This window comes from Falco peregrinus, chromosome 9, assembly GCF_023634155.1.
Source record: "Falco peregrinus isolate bFalPer1 chromosome 9, bFalPer1.pri, whole genome shotgun sequence".
Classification (NCBI taxonomy): Eukaryota; Metazoa; Chordata; class Aves; order Falconiformes; family Falconidae; genus Falco; species Falco peregrinus.
The window spans coordinates 14,247,125-14,268,686 of record NC_073729.1 but is presented as its reverse complement, the minus strand read 5'-3'; positions in this window follow the sequence as shown (position 1 = coordinate 14,268,686).

The following is a 21,562-nucleotide window of genomic DNA, read 5'->3' as shown; positions in this document are numbered from 1 at the left end:
TGAAAATATTTTTATTTTTGCTTTGTTTTTCCCTTCTGTCCACAAGTAAAAGTTTCTAAATTTTGTAATTTATTCATTTTTATTCATCATTGGTTCTGTAAGCAGCCTAGCCATTTTTCCTTGATTGTAGAAAAAATGATGCTGTTTTAAAATACCAAAATAAAGAATCTGTCAGCACATTAAACTTACGTCTGCTTACATAGGTATATCTGTCCCTCCTCATCTCAGCACTCCATAGTAAGCCTAACACTAACATGTAAACATGCCTGTTCAATTAATTTGTAATGCATGCCTCTGTATAGAGAAATAAAGAAATATTTCAAAATGAGGATACCTTCATCTGGCCCAACAGCTTTCAGTGACAGTGACTAGTACCAGATGCCTTGGATGCACATGCTGAATCTCCTGACAATCCAGAAATAATATGCTGCTAGACATAGGTTTTCAAACCTAGATAGCTATTGGTTTCATTCTGTGTAAACATATAAAGAATTTAGACTATTTAATTCTGGTATATTTCCAGTACACTTCATTGCTTGTTCCTCATTTCTGTCCTATGAAAAATGACCTCACACACACACGCAAGAAATAATGATGAGTACAAAAAGCCTAGCTCTGATTTATCTCCTCTTTGAAACAGAATTAGAAGTAAATTCCTGGCTTTCAACTACCATTTCCTAGACATCTTCCTTATCTCCCATGCTTTGTTACTGAAGCTGGGTAATCCATGTGAACACTGCAGTCAAGAGAAATCACAATATCAAAAGACTAAGTGTGGTCTGAGATATATATTCTTCACAAACTATATTACAAAAGTTTTCATTGAAACTACTGACCAAATATTTATGTATAAGGTCACCTATTTCAAGCAGGTGGTAAGATGAGGAGTGAGCTCACAACAAATTGATGGTAATTAACAGTTTTATATTCCCCTCCCCCCAAAGCATTTAGTAGGTGACTTCTCTGAGCTATGCACTATGACCCTTACATTAAAAAGTTTTAGAAAGCTTTAATCTATCAACAAAGGACAAATCAGTTTTGTAACACAGCATTCAGAAAACAATGAAAGAGAAGTGTTAAATATTCCAAGACCACATTGTCCAAATCAGAGGTTCATAAGTTACCCAGTACTTACATATTGCAGGAGTGTTAGATAGATAATGTCTTTAAAAATCATTCTAAGAAGGAAACATGAGTGAAGTAGTCCACAGAATACCTCAGTGTAAAATGAAAATCACAGAAAAAACACTTGTAGCAAGAAATGCATTTTGTGCAAATAAGAAAGAAATAGTTCCAAAAAAAATGAACCATGTTAGTAGCATTGAAACTGGGCCATCTGGAGTGGAGTACTGTGTTGTCCTCCCAACCACTTGCTTGAGGCTTATAAACATCATAATCATAAAAACGCTTCTAGAGGGAATAGAAACTGCCCCAGGTAACCATGCTTCTGTTAAACCAAGATGATTTAGACCTCAAAAGTAAATAGGCCACAGCTATTACAAGCTAAAGAAATTAGGATAAGATAAGGTAACACTAGAAAGGTAACAGTTTCAACAATTTGCAAATGAAGAGCAAGGCATGCACTGCTGTGGAGATTTTCAAGGACACAGAAAGAAATTTGTGACCTGTAACAAAATTCTGCTTCTGTTTGTATTGTAGCAGGCACCATGTTGCAAGACTGCCAGCAATATACCATTTCTCTTTCCTTGGACATGAGAGGGTATAACTATCAACTTTTTTTCTAGAATTAGGCCTCCATTAAATGGTTTCTTACTGCAAACAGTGAAAATAATCTTAGAGAATCCTAAGGATGGTGTACAAGCAGAAGGCATATTCATTTCAGCAAGGCAGGTGAGCAACATATTTCCCTACACGCTAGTACATTTTGACAGATTCTTCTCTCAAAATCTCATCCCAGGTCTGATCTACTACTCACTAATTACCTGTCATCTTACTTAGCCCTGTGTGTTCCCTTTCTCAAGATCTGAGTTTGCTCCTTCCCTTTTTTGCTATTTTAGAATAGTCTGTTCTCTGTGTTCAGTGTGAGCTGGATACTTCTGTGCAAGAAGGCAAGATACAGGCAAGACATTAGAAAAAAATTCCAGCAGTAAAAGTAGTGAAGCAATGATATAAAAGCAAGGATAAAGCAGGGTCTATTTAAAGCATTGGGGGTTTTGTTCTCCTGTTAAGCCACAATAAACTGCAAGTGGAAATCAAGCATAATTTTATTCAACTTAGCTAGTTTACAAGTGTTATATATCTGTAAGGATAATTCAGCCCTGATTTGGGTAAGGTGTTATTTTAAAGTGTTTTGAATATACCAGAAGAGTATTACCACTGCCAAACTTACTCAAGCCATCAGCACTAAGGGAAAATCCACTTCTTATATTCAGTATATGGCCCAGTTAATTGATGGAACTCAACCATCACCAAGGACACACTTGCTACTGAAGTATTAGCTGTGTTTTGAGACTCCAGTCCTAGAGACAGTAATGGAAATATTTGCCACATCCAGGTACCGATATCCATAAGACTTAAAGGAAATACTTTGCAGAAATGGAAATAACTCAGAAATTCACTGCCTGAAGATATTCTGTGTAGCACTCGCATCTATTTTAAGCTATAGCAGCAGGAAAAACAAGGGGGTGGGGTGGGGAGGGGAAGTGTTCCTGTGGATCAAGAAGTACTTTCTGAATAGTATTGTCTTTTCAAAAGAAAATATATTGTCCACTTTACCATAACAATTTAAGGGAACAAAATCCTCCATTTGCCCCAAGAATAGAATAAAGGCCCAATTCATATATATGTTTTTCCATATTTAGGCTTTGATATATGTGCATTTTTCTATAAACAGATTAATGGTGAGCTTATTCAGTACTGAAATAGGCAAACACAGCAGATTATTTATCTTTTAAACTAGTTACAGAACAGCATTGTTTAAAAGTAAGTGCTTATTTAGAGGTCCATAGTTATTTAAGCCTTGTCATCACTACTTATTGCCAGACTAAACAGGTAATTCATTTTTACTCAAACCATCAGACTGGTTTGATATTTATCACCATGGAGCAGATTTGAACTGATAACAAAGCCTTGCAGGAGAAGCATGAATCTGTTCTACAAAATATAGTGGAAGGATACATAAAGAAAATGAGATTTTGATGCTTTTTAATGCTAAACTAAAACTGTAATGTTTCCAGATACTGGAATCGTGCCACAAGAGCTTAGTATGTCACCTGCAAGGCAGGCAATTCCAGTGCAGTTATTGCTCTGCTTAACCGAAAGTAAGACCGTGAACATGTATTTATGACATCCCAAATATGCATTCACACCATTGATAGCCAGGTTCTGAGCTCATGAAGATTTATCTGAACAAGTGCTCTAGCAGCCTAAAAAAACAGTGTATTCTTTCAGCCCCACAGTTTTCTTCCTATTTTCTTAGGTTCTTCTCCTCATTATTTTCTAAACTGTGTTTTCCAGCTAAGTCACTCCAGATGTTCTGTTTTGCCCATTTTTGGCATATAAGTTGCAGCTTTAGTCCTTCAACTGACCCCCAAAAAATTCAGAAAGCATTTGCTAACTAAACAAGTTGACTGCAGAGAAAACTTGTATTAAAAAAATGACTCTACAAGCAGAAACAACAGTTTATACTTAGGAAAAAAGAAAGTCTTACCATGTACATTATAAACAAAGCATGATTAATAATGATCTTCCTATACAGATGCATAAATGGTGTGATACGCATTTAATGCCATTGGCCTTGAAAATGAGAAACAAATTTAATAAATGTTAAATAAATAAAAAAGAAACCCCAGTCAAAATACCTGTTTTGACATATCTCTGTATAGCAATTAAATCAGCCAACAGACACTCAGCAGTTCTGGCATTCTCATGGCTTTATTTATAAAACCTTTGCAAAACAGAATCCATTTAGAAATATAGTTCAGATATAACTCACTAACTACGAACGTTGATATTACCAGAATTATTCTTTGCATGCCCTCTATCACTACAAATCTTTCAAACTACTTAACGCAGTTACCAAGGTGAAGGTTGGTACAATTGAAGAACCTGTATTACTCGCACTCCAGGGAGACCTTTGTCCTCAACTACCTCACTACTCAGTGCATGCTAGATTACTATATGAGGTCTACAGCCCATTAAAGCTTGAGATCTATTTGTAACTGTAACACTAACTTCTAAACTGATGATTTAATCTCTCTTCTTTAAGGTCTGGTCTTTGTTTTGGGTTTGAATGTGGTTTTTTGTTTATTTGTGGGGGTTTTGTTTGTTACTTTTTTGGTGGTTTTTTGTTGTTTTTTTTGTTTTAAGTGGATGGACATACTTCTGCATCCTACTAGCAAGGAGTTAATTACTTGATCTTTTAAACACCTAGATTCTGGTGTCCACACTGAACTGCTAGACACTGTCATAGAATACAACGGGGAATACTAAATAGTTACATAAAAAAAAAAATGTGCCTGGGGTAAAGGAAAGGAGACATAAGCAGAGTTCTTTTTACCATACAAAGGTTAAGCTGTTTTTCACTGTGCTCATGGAAACACTGGACATGCTTCTGACACCTGTTGCTACAGAATAAAGATAAACAAGGGCAGAACCTTGAAAAGCTCAGCTTGATTTCTCAGCTGGGTAAATTAGCCAAGGTGGAGCGTTGCACTTGGGTAACTATACTGTTTTCAGGACCTGAGTTAATTCTGGTATTACACATAATTCTACATTCTGCTGCATTACAATATAGAATTTGTTATCATGTCTGAAAAAATCAGAATAATGAGATTACTGATATACCTAACTTGAGACATGTTAAATTGTATCCTTGTATGCCACACAATTATCATCAGTGGCTTGTTTAATAGAACACTTACCATAATTAAAAATTAATAAACTTTGCTGTGCTTGTATTCTGGCTACATTAGTAAACACCTGAAATTTATGGCATACAGAACAAAAACATATACATTCCTGGGAACAGAAGCTATTTGCAGAGAAAACCTGAGTTCCAAAGTGTGCTGCCTCACTTCTTCCATTCTGTCTAATGATTTCAATTTCCTCATACAGAATTTTAAATCAAAAGTAAATGCACAGAAGGCAATGGAACAATACCAGAGGAAAACCAAAGCAAGTGAAAAGAGAATTCAGGATTCTAAGTCTGACCTTTACAACACCATAAGCACTTCTTTGATATCTCTGGGAAAAAAAAATAGCAGAGGTCATTAGGGATTCAGCCCTGTTCTAATACAAATTAAACTCTATCACATAAATATAATGAGAAAAAGGAGAGTTAGGAAATAAGGATCCAAGAAACATTTTGCATTTTTTTGCTTCTAGAAAAATATTTAAGAAAATATGGTCTGCATTACATCTATATACATATGCACAATGGGCAGATCCTAGAAAAAAAATCTAAGTCTTGATTTATTTTATTTAAATTCTGGAAGAGTATGGTGGGAACCCCTTTTTCCTGTTGATTCCACAACATCTACTATTTCTTTTCTACCTGAGTCAAAGGAAGTAACGCCTTCTCATCACGTACAGGAAGATCACAAGCTACATGGACCTGCCTACCTAGCCAGAGTTTCCTGTTTGTGTGTTCTGCCACTTTTTCCAGCAGCAGCTCACTGAAGCAGGCAGCCTATGCATCAACAGCTGCTGTTCATGTTGCAGGTGGCAAGCAGGCAAGGTTTTAGCCTGAGGGTGGTAGAAAAAAAATCTCATGATGGAGACTGAAGGAATCTAAAAAGGTCCTTTCTGGTTTAAATGAAACAGATATTGTTCAACAGATTGACATGTAGGCAGAAATTTAGACTTTCATACTAGGTATAAGAATCTAAGATAAATGATCACCCTTTTCTCTCAGATTTCTCTCAATGTTTTGTAAAAACAAAACACAATTTTCTATAGACATGTCCAGTATTTTGTTTAACATTATTTTACTATGACATCAAGAATGACTGATCCTATTGTTCTATTAATCCTACTATAATTGATTGTACTCTCTTTTAACAGTAAGGTTTGTTTCTTCCTCAGTCTTTTCAAAATGAATTCATCTCCATTAAACATGTTTTATATGTATCTAGCATTACTTATCCCCACAGCACTACACACATTGCCAATTATCAATTCATGTTTTTCAGGAAAACATCTATCCTTATGTCTTTGCTTCACTGACTATGAAGGATGCAGTTTAGAAATCACGTAAATTCTGACTTTAGCTATAGATTCCAGAAAAGTAGTCTAAAAATAATTTGAATTTTTATAAAATTGTGTTTTCTAAAGATGTTTGATACACAATTAAATCTTGATCACTTAAATTTTAAAAAAATCCTAAATTTGAGCATGTATTGCAGTAAAATATAGGTATTTTTAAGAAGCGAAAGGATGCCTTATTTTAATCAGTTTTCAGGCACTGATTAGTCATATAAGCAGAGTATATATTGCACATTAAAAATGGAGCACAGTCTTCCCTCATCTAGAGCAGGAGTTCAAGATGCAAATATATATTCATGCCTCCATATCCCCCAAATCTCTATGCACTTCATTATGAAATATTAATAAGCATAGCATGAACTGGCTGGCAGTCTATGGCTCCTTTGGAGGATACAATTCCCCATGTGACTGCTTGGAGACTATTTCTACAGAATGATTGTTGAGGGTGGTAGTGGTGCATAGACAAAGCACCCAATAGTTTTCTGTTGCCTGGAATTTTGCTAAATTTTTGCATTATCATTTCCTAAATTATCACCTCTCAAGTTTGGTCTCAGCTTCTGGGGAATTTAAAAAAAAAATAAAAATCAGGGAGGCCTGTTCCCCCTTTTTCAAGAATGATGGTAGCGAAAGATAAGTAACTGCCAATTACCAAGAATATTCTATGTATGAACTTGAAGAGGTTTCAGACTTTAGGGAAAAAAAAAAGAAAACAAAACTACCGAAAAAACCAAAACCAACCCTAACATCTATCTCTTGCTGCTAATTGAAATCACATCAAGATTTGATCCAAACTGGACTCTAGAAAGTACCAGCAAATTTTATAGTATTACACACATAATCCTGCCTCTGACCCAGACAATTTGCATATATTATTAACCGACTATGCTTCACAAAGCTGATCAGGAGTTTGCTGATTCCTTTTATTAGAAAAGTTACTGTCAAAACCTAAATATGACAGGGTTTCCAGTTTCAGTGCACAGTCAAGAAAATAACATTTATAGATGCAGCACGTGACAGCTCACCATGATGCAAGAAAGACCACAGCTGACTACCTACTTTTCTTACAGTGTAGTCAGCATCATAAATGGCTACTAAGCAAACCCATGATGAAAAAGACCCTAGTATAAATCCACGGGCACCTTCACGTCTTGTCCTATTAATAGTGACTCTTTAAAGACAGAGAAGAAAACCTCCAAGACATTTGGAGGTATGTAGTTTCAGAACCAGTAACATGTCTCCAGAGCATGTACCATCTCTAGTGCCCCAGTAGCCATGCAGTGTGTCTGCTCAGGACACTGGCCCTGGTTCTCAGGGAGCCGGATCAACTCCCCAGCTATTTACAACTGAAGGGGCTTTGGCAGTTGGGTCCTCAGCTCAATCTTCTTCCTGACCAAGTGGACTGCGTTGCCTGTTTGAAGGATGAGCACGGGAAACAGGACCTCTCTGGTGTAGAGTTAATGGGCTTAATTTTCATGTTTTTATACAAGGTAAGTAGCTGAGAAATTGGAGAAAGATAGACTTGGCAGAACTGGATATACAACTCAGACTTCAAGATATAACACCCTCCAGTCTTATTTACACAAGCCTTTTAAAATAGTCAGGTTGGCATATCTGAGCTCTAGATGGAGAACTCCCATGTTACAAGAAAGCTCAGCCACTTCTAATTTGATTTCCAAGTGCAAAATGCAACACCACTTTTGAGCAGTCACACAATAGAAAGCAGCTTCTAGTATTCTCCACTGTTTAAAACTAAAAAAATAACATTCTATTTGCAGAGTCCAATATAAATCCAGAGTAGCCCTATATACTACTTTTATTTTGATGGAAATCAGTATCTGGTCTGAAAGTTTTTGATATTCACTGAATACAAAATAAGAATGCCAATATTATATGGTCTGTACAAAGGGGGAAACAGGATTCCAGGGGATCATGCAATTTCATGCTGGGGGGGGGCTGAAGAATTAGACCTTCATGCTCTGACAGGTAGGATCCATTGCAAGAATGCACACATAAAAACTGATGAAACTCAGCACAGCTGCACTGCCTAACTCTGAATGTGTAAAAGCCATAAAAAATATAATTAAAAATGTATTGCTTAATATCCCAAGAAGCTTTTCCAATACAGTATCATTTGATTGACTGATATAGCAAAAAAGCACACAGACAGCCTGAGGAGACCAGGCTGGCAATGGCATATGCATAATTACACCATCCATTTCTTCCAGTTATTTTTCCTCTGTGTTTATTGCAGTTGTTTCTCATTGGTAAATGAATGGCAATATATTCCATCATTTTAAATTAAATTTGGTGAATATTAGTACCCATGAATCTCAAAGAAAAATTGCAGCACCTGGAGCTACAGAGTAAGAAAAATAATGTTAATGGTCTTAAATTACCCTGTAAAAAAACCCCACATGTGTCAGTCCCTGACAATGGCTCCTGTGGAAACTGTCATAAAGAGAATGGAAGAATGAAGAGGTTCCTTTGGGCCAGGTTATAAGGTTTAACATTGCAAGAAAGTCCTTCCCTTGCTCCTAGCCTGTGGCTAGCAACCAGGGGTTCCTGCTGTAGTAATTTCCACAACATGCAACTCACATCTCAGGCCGCAGCAATTTAAAGGTATTTCCATTAAAATTTTCACCACATCCAAAAAGAACAGTGCATCACCTCACCTCTTTTTCCCACCAAGTCATCTTATATAAATAGTCCTTAGTATAGAGCTTTACATTTACCTGGAATGACCCCCAAGTAAAAGGACTTTCTGAAAAGAAGACTAGTTAGCATTTGCAGAAATACCCTATCTTATTTATAATAACAGTTCAGAAACAACAAACAACTAGAGGCAATAGAAAATGGTTGGGTTTATATTAATGTTACTTACACAAAGTATACAATGATATACTTAATTAGAGTTCAAGTACTGTAGAAATTTAAGATACCCTGAGTTTCATTATCTTTCCACACCCCAATATGTCATTATTTTGGTAAACATTATAATTTTGTTGGATGTTTATAAAGTCACTTTTGTTTCTCTAGAGCACAAAGAACTGTTGTAGTATCCTTAAGCGGAACTTTATGTCCAGTGCTGTCATATAAAATTAATAAAGACACATTTATTTACTGACAGGAAAAAAAAGTGTTTATAAAAAACTTATAGGTTACATGCAGTTAATAAATACAATAATTTTGAATATCACTTCATTTATTTCATTAGTGCAGGTAGTTTTGAGCTGTGACAAAAACCTTCAATTTTCAGGATAGACACAGCAGTTTCTGTTAACTGCCATTCTTGTTTCTCTTGCTTCTGCCAACTAAATGATTCTCTTGGAGAGTGTACCATTCACTTGGAATGCTGCAGCATTTGTCTATTAAATTTGCACCTTTCTGTCCATTTTTCACCATTTTTTCACCATTTTCTCTGATTTTGGAAACTGATTTTTCTGCTAGTAAACTTCAGATTATTTCATCTAAAACAGTAGACTCATAAAGCAGGTGGACAACACAAAAGCATAAGATCCTTAGCCAACATTAAAAGGCTTCTTTCTCTCTGCCAGCGACAAAATTAAATACACTTTAACAGGAACCAAAGCAGATGCTTTGCCTAACAAGATCTATTTGAAAAGTAAATTTTCCACTGTGTCCTCCATTATTTCCTATATATTTTTTTCTCTCTCTCTTTTTTTTTTTTTTTTTTTTTTTCTCTCCTTAGAGGTAAGCAGAAAGATTCTCATTAAAAATTTTTAAAACCTTAAGTTTTATGCATTCATATATCTTTTCAGACCAACTATTTGGAATCCAGTAGCCCACAATGCATAAATCCTTCCTTTTCCAAATAAACTGAATTCATTATTTATACTTTCAAGCCACAGTCATTAATTCTCAGGGTGAATGTAGCATGGTTTAGGGCAACAAATGTTTGTTGTCAGCATATGTTTTGTGCATTTTTTCCCCCTAAAATGAAGCAGACCTACATTTGTGTAATTTCTCATCTGCTCTGGGGTAGCTTCAGCACTACCATCTGCAGGAAAGCAAGCTGCTTTATCAACAAACATTGAGCTATATTCTTGGGAGTGGGGGAAGGAGGGAGGGAAAAAAGGAAAAAAAATCAATGAAGGGTTTTATGAATAGGCTGTCTGAATTAACGATTATGCAAGCATCTCCTTTTTCCTGGATAAACACACAAAAAAGAATGCTTGTTTACAATTATAAGTAATGTTCTGGTTCTCTCTCCTACCAACAATTTGATTCTGAAATATAAGAAACAATTGTGTCCATTTATTTTCACATTTAATAATGCTTGTTTATTCTACAATATGTGCTCTAGGTTGTACACATCATATAGAAAAAATAATTTAATAGAGGAACTAACTCCTAAAAGCTTAACTGTTTTTTCAGATGGTCTTGATTTTTTTTGTGTAACTTTTAAGGAAAGATAATGACTTTTTTTTTATAAAAATAAGGATTTTAGGAAAAAGTGGTGGTTTTTTTTTTCTTTTTAATTCTATGTATCTGAACAAATTAATCAATTAAATTTGCACTAAGAAAAAAACTTCAGCATACTGTGTCCAAAATTTCCCCCAAAACATTTACCAAACAAATTAGTACATACTTTCATTTAAAGTTGATAATGAAAATTTCAACCCTGGAGAAGGAAATTGAGAAACTTCTTACGAAGAGAAAGGCTTTTTTGGAAAAGAGGCCAAGTTCAAACTACAATTGAATGAAGGGTTACTCTCAATAGGCTTGGCACAGTGGGGAAATATCAATTCAGTCATTCCCTTAATTTGAGCAAATTTTACTGCTTTATAATAATGATGCAAAACATTAGATCTGAGATTCAAGTGACAACCCCACGGATAGTAACAGGAATTTTCATAGAATCATAGAATAGCTTGGGTTAGAAGGAATCTTCAGAGATCTTCTAGACCACCCCCACCCCCTCACTATGGCCAGGAACGACTTTCATTATTATCAGGTTGCTCAAAGCCCCATCCAGCCTGACTTTGAACACTTCCAATGATGAGACAACCACAATTTTTCAGGGCAATTTGTTCTAGTTTCTCGATATCCTCATTGTAAAAAATTCCTTCTTTATATCCAGTTTAAATATACCCTCAGTTTTAAACCATTGCCCTTTGTGCTGTCACCACACTTAAAATTAGCTATACATATATACAGTCTTAGAACCAAATATTGTTATTAATAACAAAGACTTATTTCTCTCATTGTATTTTGTGGGAGCACAAGAAAAAAACTACAGGTAATGAAAATCATATTGCTCCATGGGAAATGCTTGAAACAGCAGGAAGAATGACAAATGCAACAGCAATTACATAAGAAATCTCTGAAGAAAAAAAATGTTATATGCCTGTAAAAAACCAAGAAATTTCAATTCAATTAATAACTGAAGATTTGAATGATTTATTTATGTAGCTTCAACAATATTTTTTGTGTATTTTTTTTATTTGATTAATCAAAAATCCCTTTCTATCTCTTTAAATAGAGAAAAAGCTAGAAACACTTGTTGCTCTCAAATAAGACAAAGCAGAATCTTGCCTTCAAATTTTTCACTATGTTAATGGCCAGACCCTGAAAACCGGTACCTAAGCACACACATAACAACTTAATTGCAAGGACTAAACTTAATCTGCAAAACCTGAAAATGAAATCCTGGCTGCCCCAAAATCAATAGCAAACACCCCACTGGCTACCTTACATCAGTGTGTTTGTGTGCTAACAAGAATATTAGGCTGATAAGCACCCCACTTGTCTATCCTACTTCATGGAACTTTTGCATTAATTAAATACCCAGACATACAACTTCTGTTGGATAAATTATAATGCTGATAATGAAATCAGGCAAAGTATAATGTCTACCACTGGGGGAACACCATGAGGGGAATGGTACCAGGAGAAAAAAAATTAAAAATTATCAAACACTCAGGAAGGAACCACCTGAGTGTGGAGGAAGGTTGGAAAATTTGGAAGATCTGCTTGGCTAAGCATGGAACTTCTCAATAAAACACTAGAACACAATAACAGATGGGTGGACACAAAGGCAGGCAACAAAGGTGGGAGTATAAAAGCCATGTTTGGATACTTAAGAAAAAAAAAAAATCAAGGAGGCCACAGCCCAGCTGGAGCTAAAACTAGCATTGGACACTAAGAGTCACAAAGGGACTCTACAGGTGTGCCAGTTACAAAAGGAAGTTGGGGAAAGTGAAGGTGTGTTTCTGAATGGAGGAGACAATCTGGTGACAAATCACACAGGAAAAGGGGAATTAGTTTATAACTTTTTTTGCTTTGATCTTCAAAGGAAAGTTGAACCTCCACCTCCAGATGACTTAGCACATTTTGGAAAGGAGAAAGGCAACAGTGAATGAGCAACAGGTTAGAGATTACATGAAAAAGATTTTTGTATTCAAATCCACAAGGGTGGATGGGATTCATATGAGGGTATTGAAAAGTTTGGCTGAACTGCAAAATCACTCTTAATTTACCAAAGGTCACATTCCCATCAGTCTTGTCCTCAGAAAGCAGAAATCTACTCTAAGTGAAAAGACATGGATAGAAATGAACCTGAGGCAAAGATTCCCAATCTGTCTTTCAGAAATTATCACAAAAGATGGGTTCAGAAAAAGATGAGATGTATCCCTTCTTAAAAAAATACAGTAAGACAGCCTGGAAATAGATAGCTGGTATGAAAGTAGCAGCGGAAATAGTGATGTGTAGATCAGACCAGATGCAGCAGATGACTCATTTCTTTGGCCTTCTATGGTGTCTAGCATTCATTCTCCAACACCCACATGCTAAAAATGTCGAATTTAGTCTGCCCTCCAGCCAGGAACAGATAAGATTTAGGACATTTTCCACTGATTTCTGTGGCTTTAAGGCAGAGAAATGTTACTTTAATTTTGAATATGAGGGGCAATAAAGAACCTTACTGGAAGAAATAGTTATTAAATCAGTACTGAAGGCTAGTAACTCAGCGACAGTGTCACTTTCCATCCAGTAAATCTCGACACTGTGTACAGATCGTTCACTCATCACACTGAGCCTTTTTCTTACTATTTTTAATAAAACATATGATACACACATCTAAAGACCAGTTTAACACTATTTTCACCCATCTTTAAAAATGATATTTTGATTTTAAACAGGTAAGACTTTCTAGAAGCTTTCTGCCAGTGAGGCAATCTGTGAGCAGTCATGCTCACTTGAATATGTGTTAGTGTGTAGTACACAACATATTAAGCTTCTGCAAAATAAACACTTGCAAATTGTACACTGGATGTTTTTTAAGCATTTGTTCTTCAGAACACACCGTAATGCTAAATGTAGCAGTGTGAACATATGAGCTAGTGTTGACACAGCCAGATTCAGCTGCCTTTAGGGAATATTGCATCTGGATCCTTTATGAAGTGCAGCAATTGACCAAGAGCAGTAAGCTTACTAGCCTAAAAATAGAACACCTTCTGTCTTGTTTCAGGAGCTACCATTATGCTGTAACACACTTCAGTAATGTCTGCATAGCACTGACAACAACACACTGACCTCCCCCCTCAAGACGGGTAAAGAATAAGAGCTGCAGCAGATTGTCTTATAGACCAGAGAGAGGTGAGCATAACACACTAGCTCACATCTGCTCCTTTTTCTGTGGAAAAAATAAATGTGTCTGTCTGAGTTTCTAGACTAAGTGGTAAGTCAAAGAAAAGGACTTAGTGACACCAAGAGAATTGAAAATTTGAGCATCATCCAGGCAAGAATCCAGGGGAATTACTAATCAAGTATTGTTTACATTCAGCAAATTGTTTGCATTCTGACTGCAGATGAGGCACCATTTCTTGAGGATAAAAGAGGTGGCACATTGTATCAATATCATGACTGCCACTATTGCAATAATGCCCAGTGACATTTGCCTAGCTTGGTAATCCTCATGGTCAGTCTACAGAATCAGGTTTCCTATAAAGACAAACACATCTAGAAAGTGTTCAGATTAGGTAGGATTGTTTCCTTGCTCTTTGGAAGCATCCAGTTCTCTTCATTAATTACAAACGGAATAGAGCAACAAACTGAGATTAGATCTGTATCTTTAAGACAGAAAAAAAATTAGCTGTAACTTCAAGACAGAAAAAAAATTAGCTGTATTGAGGTATTTTCATCTACCCCAAATGATAGTCTTTATCCCAAGATAAGGAATAAACCAAAATTCTGAGGGTTTCAAAGAAGGGAAGGGATAGGGTCAAGCACAGAAACAATCAAGATGTCTAGTTACGTGAAATATTATAACCATGATGGATTGTTTTAAGACAGCACACATGAAATGAGATCAAATGCTCCTAACTCCATTCTACTCCACAGAAACTTCCAATGAATTTTAAAGATTTTTTACTAAAAAAGGAGGGCAAGGTTTACCCCTAAAATCATCCTGATGCTCCTCTCATAAAGAACACTGAATATGTATCATTTAGGTGCTGGTTCCAGTGATGCCAGTGATTTGTAAGCTCTAAGATATTTCTTAAGCTTAAAACCAGAGACCAGCAAATTTTTAAGTACTTACCCTTAAAGGGATCCATACACCTCAGAAAACAGGGAACCAGAGGGATCTTTTTACAGAAATGATCAGCACTGAAGAGACTGTTGGTTCCCTTATGCTGTATCAGCTGCAACTGCAGAGTAAAGCATCTAACTACACACTAAGACCTCAAAAATATTATGTCTTTGGATTCAGTAAAGAACTGCTCAGACTACTCAAAAACAATTCACATATCGAAGGCTACATATTGGCCCAGGAATTATAACCGGACAAAATAAAAAAAAAAAATAAATCACTACATATTGTTATGTTTTTAGGAATGCAAAATTTGAACAACAAAAGTCTTACGAACTTATTCTATTCTGAGAACAGGTTCAATCTGTAAAGACAAAAAAGAATCAGAAACAAACCAAGAGACTCTATCACACCATAAACTATGCTTGCACTCCATTCCAGGGGGAAAGTTGTGATAGTTTTTTTGTTCAATTAGCAGAAAGCCCTCAAAATGCAGAAAAGCTTTTTAACTCATTAGTGAAGAAGTTTCTGTCTCTTTGTAACCCATAGTTCTGATAAAAATCACTCAACTGTGCACCTAATCAAGGAGAGGGAATATTATGGCAAATTACTTACGCTGAAAACTATAGAACTTCTTATCTAAGGATGTCAGTGTTTTAGGAAAGGGAAAAATATTGTCTTTTTTTCATTCTGCAATGAAACTAATTAAAGAATGGCTGTCTGTGAAATGGAATGGGAATGTGGCTAGAAGGTACAGTTTCATTTCAAAGAACACAACTTTATATACATATATATGCATAGTTCTGCTACTAATCATTACATTTCAGTATATACAAACAAATACCACATAATTCAGTGAACTCTCGCAGTTATTACATGCCATGAACAGCATGGATGTCCTCACTGATAGCAAATGTAACCCAGAGGTTACATGCACACATTTTTTCCAGCATTGATTACTTAGTATTTTCTGTATAAATCATTTCACCATTTCCTACAGTCACATCCCTGCTAAGAAAAAAAGTTTTGAGCTCACAGTGCAGTTGACATTTTTTTTGAGAAGATGGCCTGGAACCTATTTCCCTGATTATATATCGTCTTGCAGATCATATCAAAAAGTTAATAAAATGGAGGACAAGACCTGAGATTTGCTGTTTCACGTATAAGATGACGGAATTAATGGAGCACCCTGCAGTACTCTGAGGCAAGCAGACATTAGGAACCCAGATGTCAACAGACATTTAGTAATTATGGGCAAAGAAAATCCAACCAACATCATGTAACAGGTTAAAAAACACCTTTTAGCAGAGTTTAGAAAAAGGTTAAGTAGAAGTAGTACAAAGAAAACTAAAGGCAAAGTTTTTCTCCCCAGCAATCCTTATGTAAGTCTCCAAAACCTGTCATACATCTGTTACCACAAACAGCTAAAGAATGATCTTGGGATTCATCTTCTACTTATTCTTACATGTTTAAAAGGACTTCAGAGACACATTCAAGAGAGAATGATCAATATTTATCCAAGAAATACACTTAGAATTAAATAGTTATGGCTGTAAATGTGCTCCAGAAGACATACTCACAAACTATCTTCAATGCCACTGAAATGACAGTCTGGTTGTACCCCCAGGATATAAATCCTCACCTCATGTCCTTTACTGCCAGCTAACCCTGTCACTATGGGAGAACACAGTGATACTGGTGGATTATGCTATAAAAGAAGAAAGTTAAAGGGTAATTGGAGTCAAAATTGAAATGAAGGGCAAGGAGTTAAAGATGAAATAGTAAATCATAACTGTAGCAGTAAAATACATATTGTATTTTCATTACAAGAGTCCCTTCACAACCAACTGCTTATATTATTATCTTAGCTTTATTGGTCAGTCCTTGAACTGACTTGTAACTATCCACAATAACAGAACACATAGAGAAGGTTATTTAGGAAAAGTAGAACTCATATTTGTATTAAGTGGTCCTATTATTCCAGTATTTTGAGAGTATTGAATTGACAGCAGCTGGTCCACATTCTAGATCATAAGCTTTGGGTTTTGATCTCTATCTTACACACTTCAAACGTATTATTTTTATTTATTTGCACTTTGGGCAATCACAGCAATGTCTGTGGCTCCACTCGGCATTCATAAAAAACTTTGTTCAGCCAATGAAAGGCCCTCTAGGAAAATGCACCTATTACTGTTATACTCTGCAACATGGGGGGGGGAAGGGAAGTATAACTCTTCATTTTTGCTATTAACCATTGTCTTGTTTGTCAATTGTCACAGTATTTAATCAAAAATGTTGCAATAGATGGAACTATTGCAGCCAGTAGTTCTTTAGGTCCTGGGAGAAGCCTACCACACTGTAATGATGCAACCATATATCTCTTATTTCTGCTGCAGGTTGCTCAAAGCACCCACTTATAGTATTCTCACTGTACTAGATCACTGAAATATCAGTCCTTTCTGTCCTTTTGCTATCATGGTGCCAATACAAATATGTGGCTTCAAGTGTATCATTTGAACTAAAGAATAGGATTGATTCTACCTGACAAGGCATTCAAACCAGATGTTTCTGGACAACTTGAAAGAGTAACGTATCCAGGTTGTGAAAGACGGCTACTGCAGTCTTTCAAAGAAATCTTGTGCGCTCTCTATGATCAATTTGCTGTCTTTTTATAAGTGCTGATCACAAGTTGGCATGGAATTTAATTAATGGGGAATAAATATAATACCTTTTGGTTATGTTAACTCATCTAAGATAAGGAGTGTCAGTGGTATTTCCAAATTCTACTAACACCACCTGAATATGTCCAAAAGGGCTCTACTGAAGCTTAAGTTAGGTTGTTGTTTTCCTACGTATACTTTTACAGTATGCCACACTCCTCCTGCAAACATATAATGGTCCAGGCTGGGGCTTTCAATTAAGTTTAGATCAGTTTGTATACACTGCCAATGAAGGATGTACAGAGCTTGTGTTTGATCCTTTCCCAGGCATTACACTATTATTTCCAGGTTGGAGGCTAAAGTTTATCTTCTTGGATATCATCCTTGACAAAGTCACTCATAATTCCATCCCACAAAGATCCCTAAACCACCAAATATTTAACTAGAAGTTAGTGATGAAAAGGAAGCTTCTTCTGAAATGTCCTGCTTTCTTTTGTAATGAGTAGTTAATTTAGGGAAGTAACATATAACTGCTGGTCCATCTTCAAATCCATAGGTAATTCAACAGCTGCTTACCTGACAGACAGCTTTTTACCTCTATTCAGTAACATTACTTATCTTCTCTTGTAATTCCATGGCATAAAATCCTCTGGATTTAGTGGCAACTGCTCTACTTAGCAAGTCACCTCTTTATGTCAGCCAAATCATGAGTCTGACAAATTTGGTTTGGCTACTTGGTGCATGTTAATTCTGAAGACAAAAATCAAGCTGCAAGGGCCTGCTAGCTCTTTGAAGGCCACAGTAAGAACTCAAAATCATCTTGAGTAAATAAGTGCCCTGAAGAAGCAGGACAAAAGCAAAGTATCACACATGGAATAAACTGATCAACTGCATAAATGTAAGACAAACAACACTACTGAGGCCTGTAGGGTCCTAAGAAAAGAATCTGGTGTTCAAGCAATTAAACTGAATACATACAAACCAAATCAGGCTGTAAATAAAAATAAAATAAAATAAAATAATAATAATTAAAAAAAAGCAAATCATACCATGAAAGGAAAATCAGGATGTCTCTGTATAAGGCTCAGAAAGAAATTTCTTTCTTCTGGTTAACTCTAGAAAGGTATTAGCTAAAATCCTGTATCTGGCTACGGGAAATAACTTGCAAAGGTCATGATCAATAAGAGAAAATTCAATCCAAAGTAGGATAAAAAGTATCAAAAGTGCAGAAATTACATGCTGTGAGTAAAGACTGAAAAGAGTGGAGTGATTTGGTCTAGGGAAAAAAATAAAAAAAAAGCACAAGACACAATAGCAATCTAAAAAAGTACAAAAGATTGCTAGAAAGAGAAGGATAATAAACTGTTTTCCAGGTCTAATTAAGGACAGAAAAGAGCAGGGACCTAAACTGCAGCAAGTAAGGTTAGGTTAAACTTATATCTTCTGTGTAAAACTTTTCACATTAGAAAGATAAAAAAACCCACCATGAATCAATGGTGATGAAGACTTGTAGCATGTCCAGTATTGGAGTGCTTTAAGAAGTTACACAAAAATCTAAAAGACAGACACATGTATGGTTGATGTTGCCCTGGGAGAGCAGGAATCTACACACCAACCTCTTCAGGGCCCTTCCAACCTTACATGTATATAAATGAATCAGTCATTTATATTTTATTATTACTATATCATTAGAAAGGCAGATTAATTTTATCGTGAAACCTTATAAATGATATAATTCAGTAGTTAATTTTTCAGATTATACCTAAGAATCTTCAGAGCACAAGGGCCATTTCAAAGATGACTCACAGCTGCTCTATTTTTTATTCTGCATCTTTTGGGGCAGAAGGTGAGACCATATTGTTGTATTTGTTTTAAGTTGCCTGAAAGACAAGGCATAAATGTAAAATCTTCAAATAAAATAATAAAAATGCCCATCTTCCCAGTCTGAGGTATTATGTCATGCTGCAACATCCTGTGTTATTTCATCCAAGACGAGCACAAGAAAGGGAAAAATAGAAAGTAGAGAAGGAAAATAAAATGTGTAGTCTATATATCCTACCTGACAGTAAAAGAGAACAATTCCCCTATTGCCATCTAAAGAACGCTTGAATTCAGTAACACTCTTTAAAATAAATGTTAAGCTGGTATGACTGATTGCCAACAGATCCTACAGCAGAAAGAGAGTAAAAGCAAGCTGACATCATCTATTCAGAACTATTTTGAGCCTTTTATTTTGAGTATAAAAATTGCCTCTAGACAAAAATTTAGCATGTAGACCTAGAATTATTTATACTTTTTCCTAAAAAAAACCCAAGGGCACTACTCTGTGTCTGTAATGGTAAATCTTCTGCTTGAATGAGTTTTCATAATAATGTGAAATACTGCAGAATGCAATAGTCATGTCAAGGGTGTAGCAAACAGTCATGGGGTGGGAAAAGCCTCAGTGGAAGCTGCCTGTGTTTCATTACCTAAAGAGGCTGTTGTAAAAGTGTATCTAATATCACCCCTACTATTCAGGGACTGCCTCAGAACACAGAGAGAACAGGTAACAATCTCTTTTCAGTCTTGATTTAATATTTTTTTTCATGAAGGATTTGTATATTGAATCACAGGAAATAGAAGTCCACAGTGTTTCATTGATTTGAATGAAACTTATTCTTTGAATTTCACAGGATTATGGCCTTCTGTTGATACACACATTAAATGGGATTAACAATGGGAATACTGTGCAACAAGAGAAGTATCCTCACTGTTTCTGGAAATGATTGGTGAATATTAACAGTTGGGGTTTTTAGTTCAACACAGTGAAGTATTGTGTCAAGAAAAGAATATTCATCAGCAAGATATACTTCTGAAACTCCTGGATCTACAGGAAAACAAACAACGAACAACCAGCAACTCTGACAAAAACAAAATCTTTTATGAACCCCAGCTCTTTGCTCACCAGTTACCCATGAAAACAGATTCAAAATGGGGCATCTCAGCTGGGCATAAAAATTCAAAGTACCAGATGCTAAACATACACAAAATTTGTGTTTAAAAAACAATAAATCCTGAATATTTTTCCAAAGCTGCAAAGCATAGCAGTGTACATATGCTCAGAAATACTTGTCTTTCCTGTTAATTACATTCACAAAATAGCAAGTTATAAATGAAAATAGGATAGTCTTGCTCTAAGTGAAGTGATTGAAAAAAAGTTTGGTGCTGCAGTTTCTTATGCTCTGCAAGGCACTTTCAGACTTTTAATGTCACTTTTATGCTTGGCTTGACATTTAAGAATCAGTTTAAGTATATTCTCCTAATAAAGAAAGAGAATCTTATTTGTTATCTCACAGAGGCTTCGTGAATGTACTAAATAGGACTAACTTGGGATCTGCCTAGCTGGATGGGTGTAGACAGCTATATGTGCATTCTGCCTGTGCTGAGATGTGCCAGAACATTAGCCAGTTCCAGCACGAAAACAACAGAGCCGCATTATCATGGCTCTGAGTCGGAATTAATATATCTACCTCTCAACAGGGCTTAAAGTTGAAAGAAACTTCCTGTTTATTTGATTTCTAAATATGATTTGTATTGGCAAACACGAAGTAGAAAAGCACATTGTAGTAGTTTCATTTCATTAAATGGTGAAAAGATAAAAAAGTCAATTTAACCATAAATCTTTAGAAGATTCAAGCTGGCAGCTACCATAATTTTTGACAATCAAAAAGAAGTAAAAAAAAAGAAAGTAGGCTTCTGCACCAGTTTCTTTATCCAACAAGTATTCTTTCTCCTAACTGTGATTATACAGCATCGCTGCTAGTCCAGTGAGACATATAAAGCATCATGATTCCTATGGTTACCTCTTGTAAGCTGTTTCAGACAACATAGATGTAGGGTGAGTTAAATTTGGCTAAGTTTTTACTTCTGCCGGTTGAAGATTGGCTTCTCAAGCTGGAATTTCAATAGAACCAATGGAAGTCAGGCAATCAACTCGGGTTCAGCAAGGTCAAGGGCCTAAATCCATTAGTCTTCTCTTTAAAGTGTACATTGACAAACACTCATGAAGGATAGGCTGATTTTTCAGGAGCACTAGCTGTAGTTCTCACTAATTTAAACAGAAGTAACAGAACTTGTAACATATTCT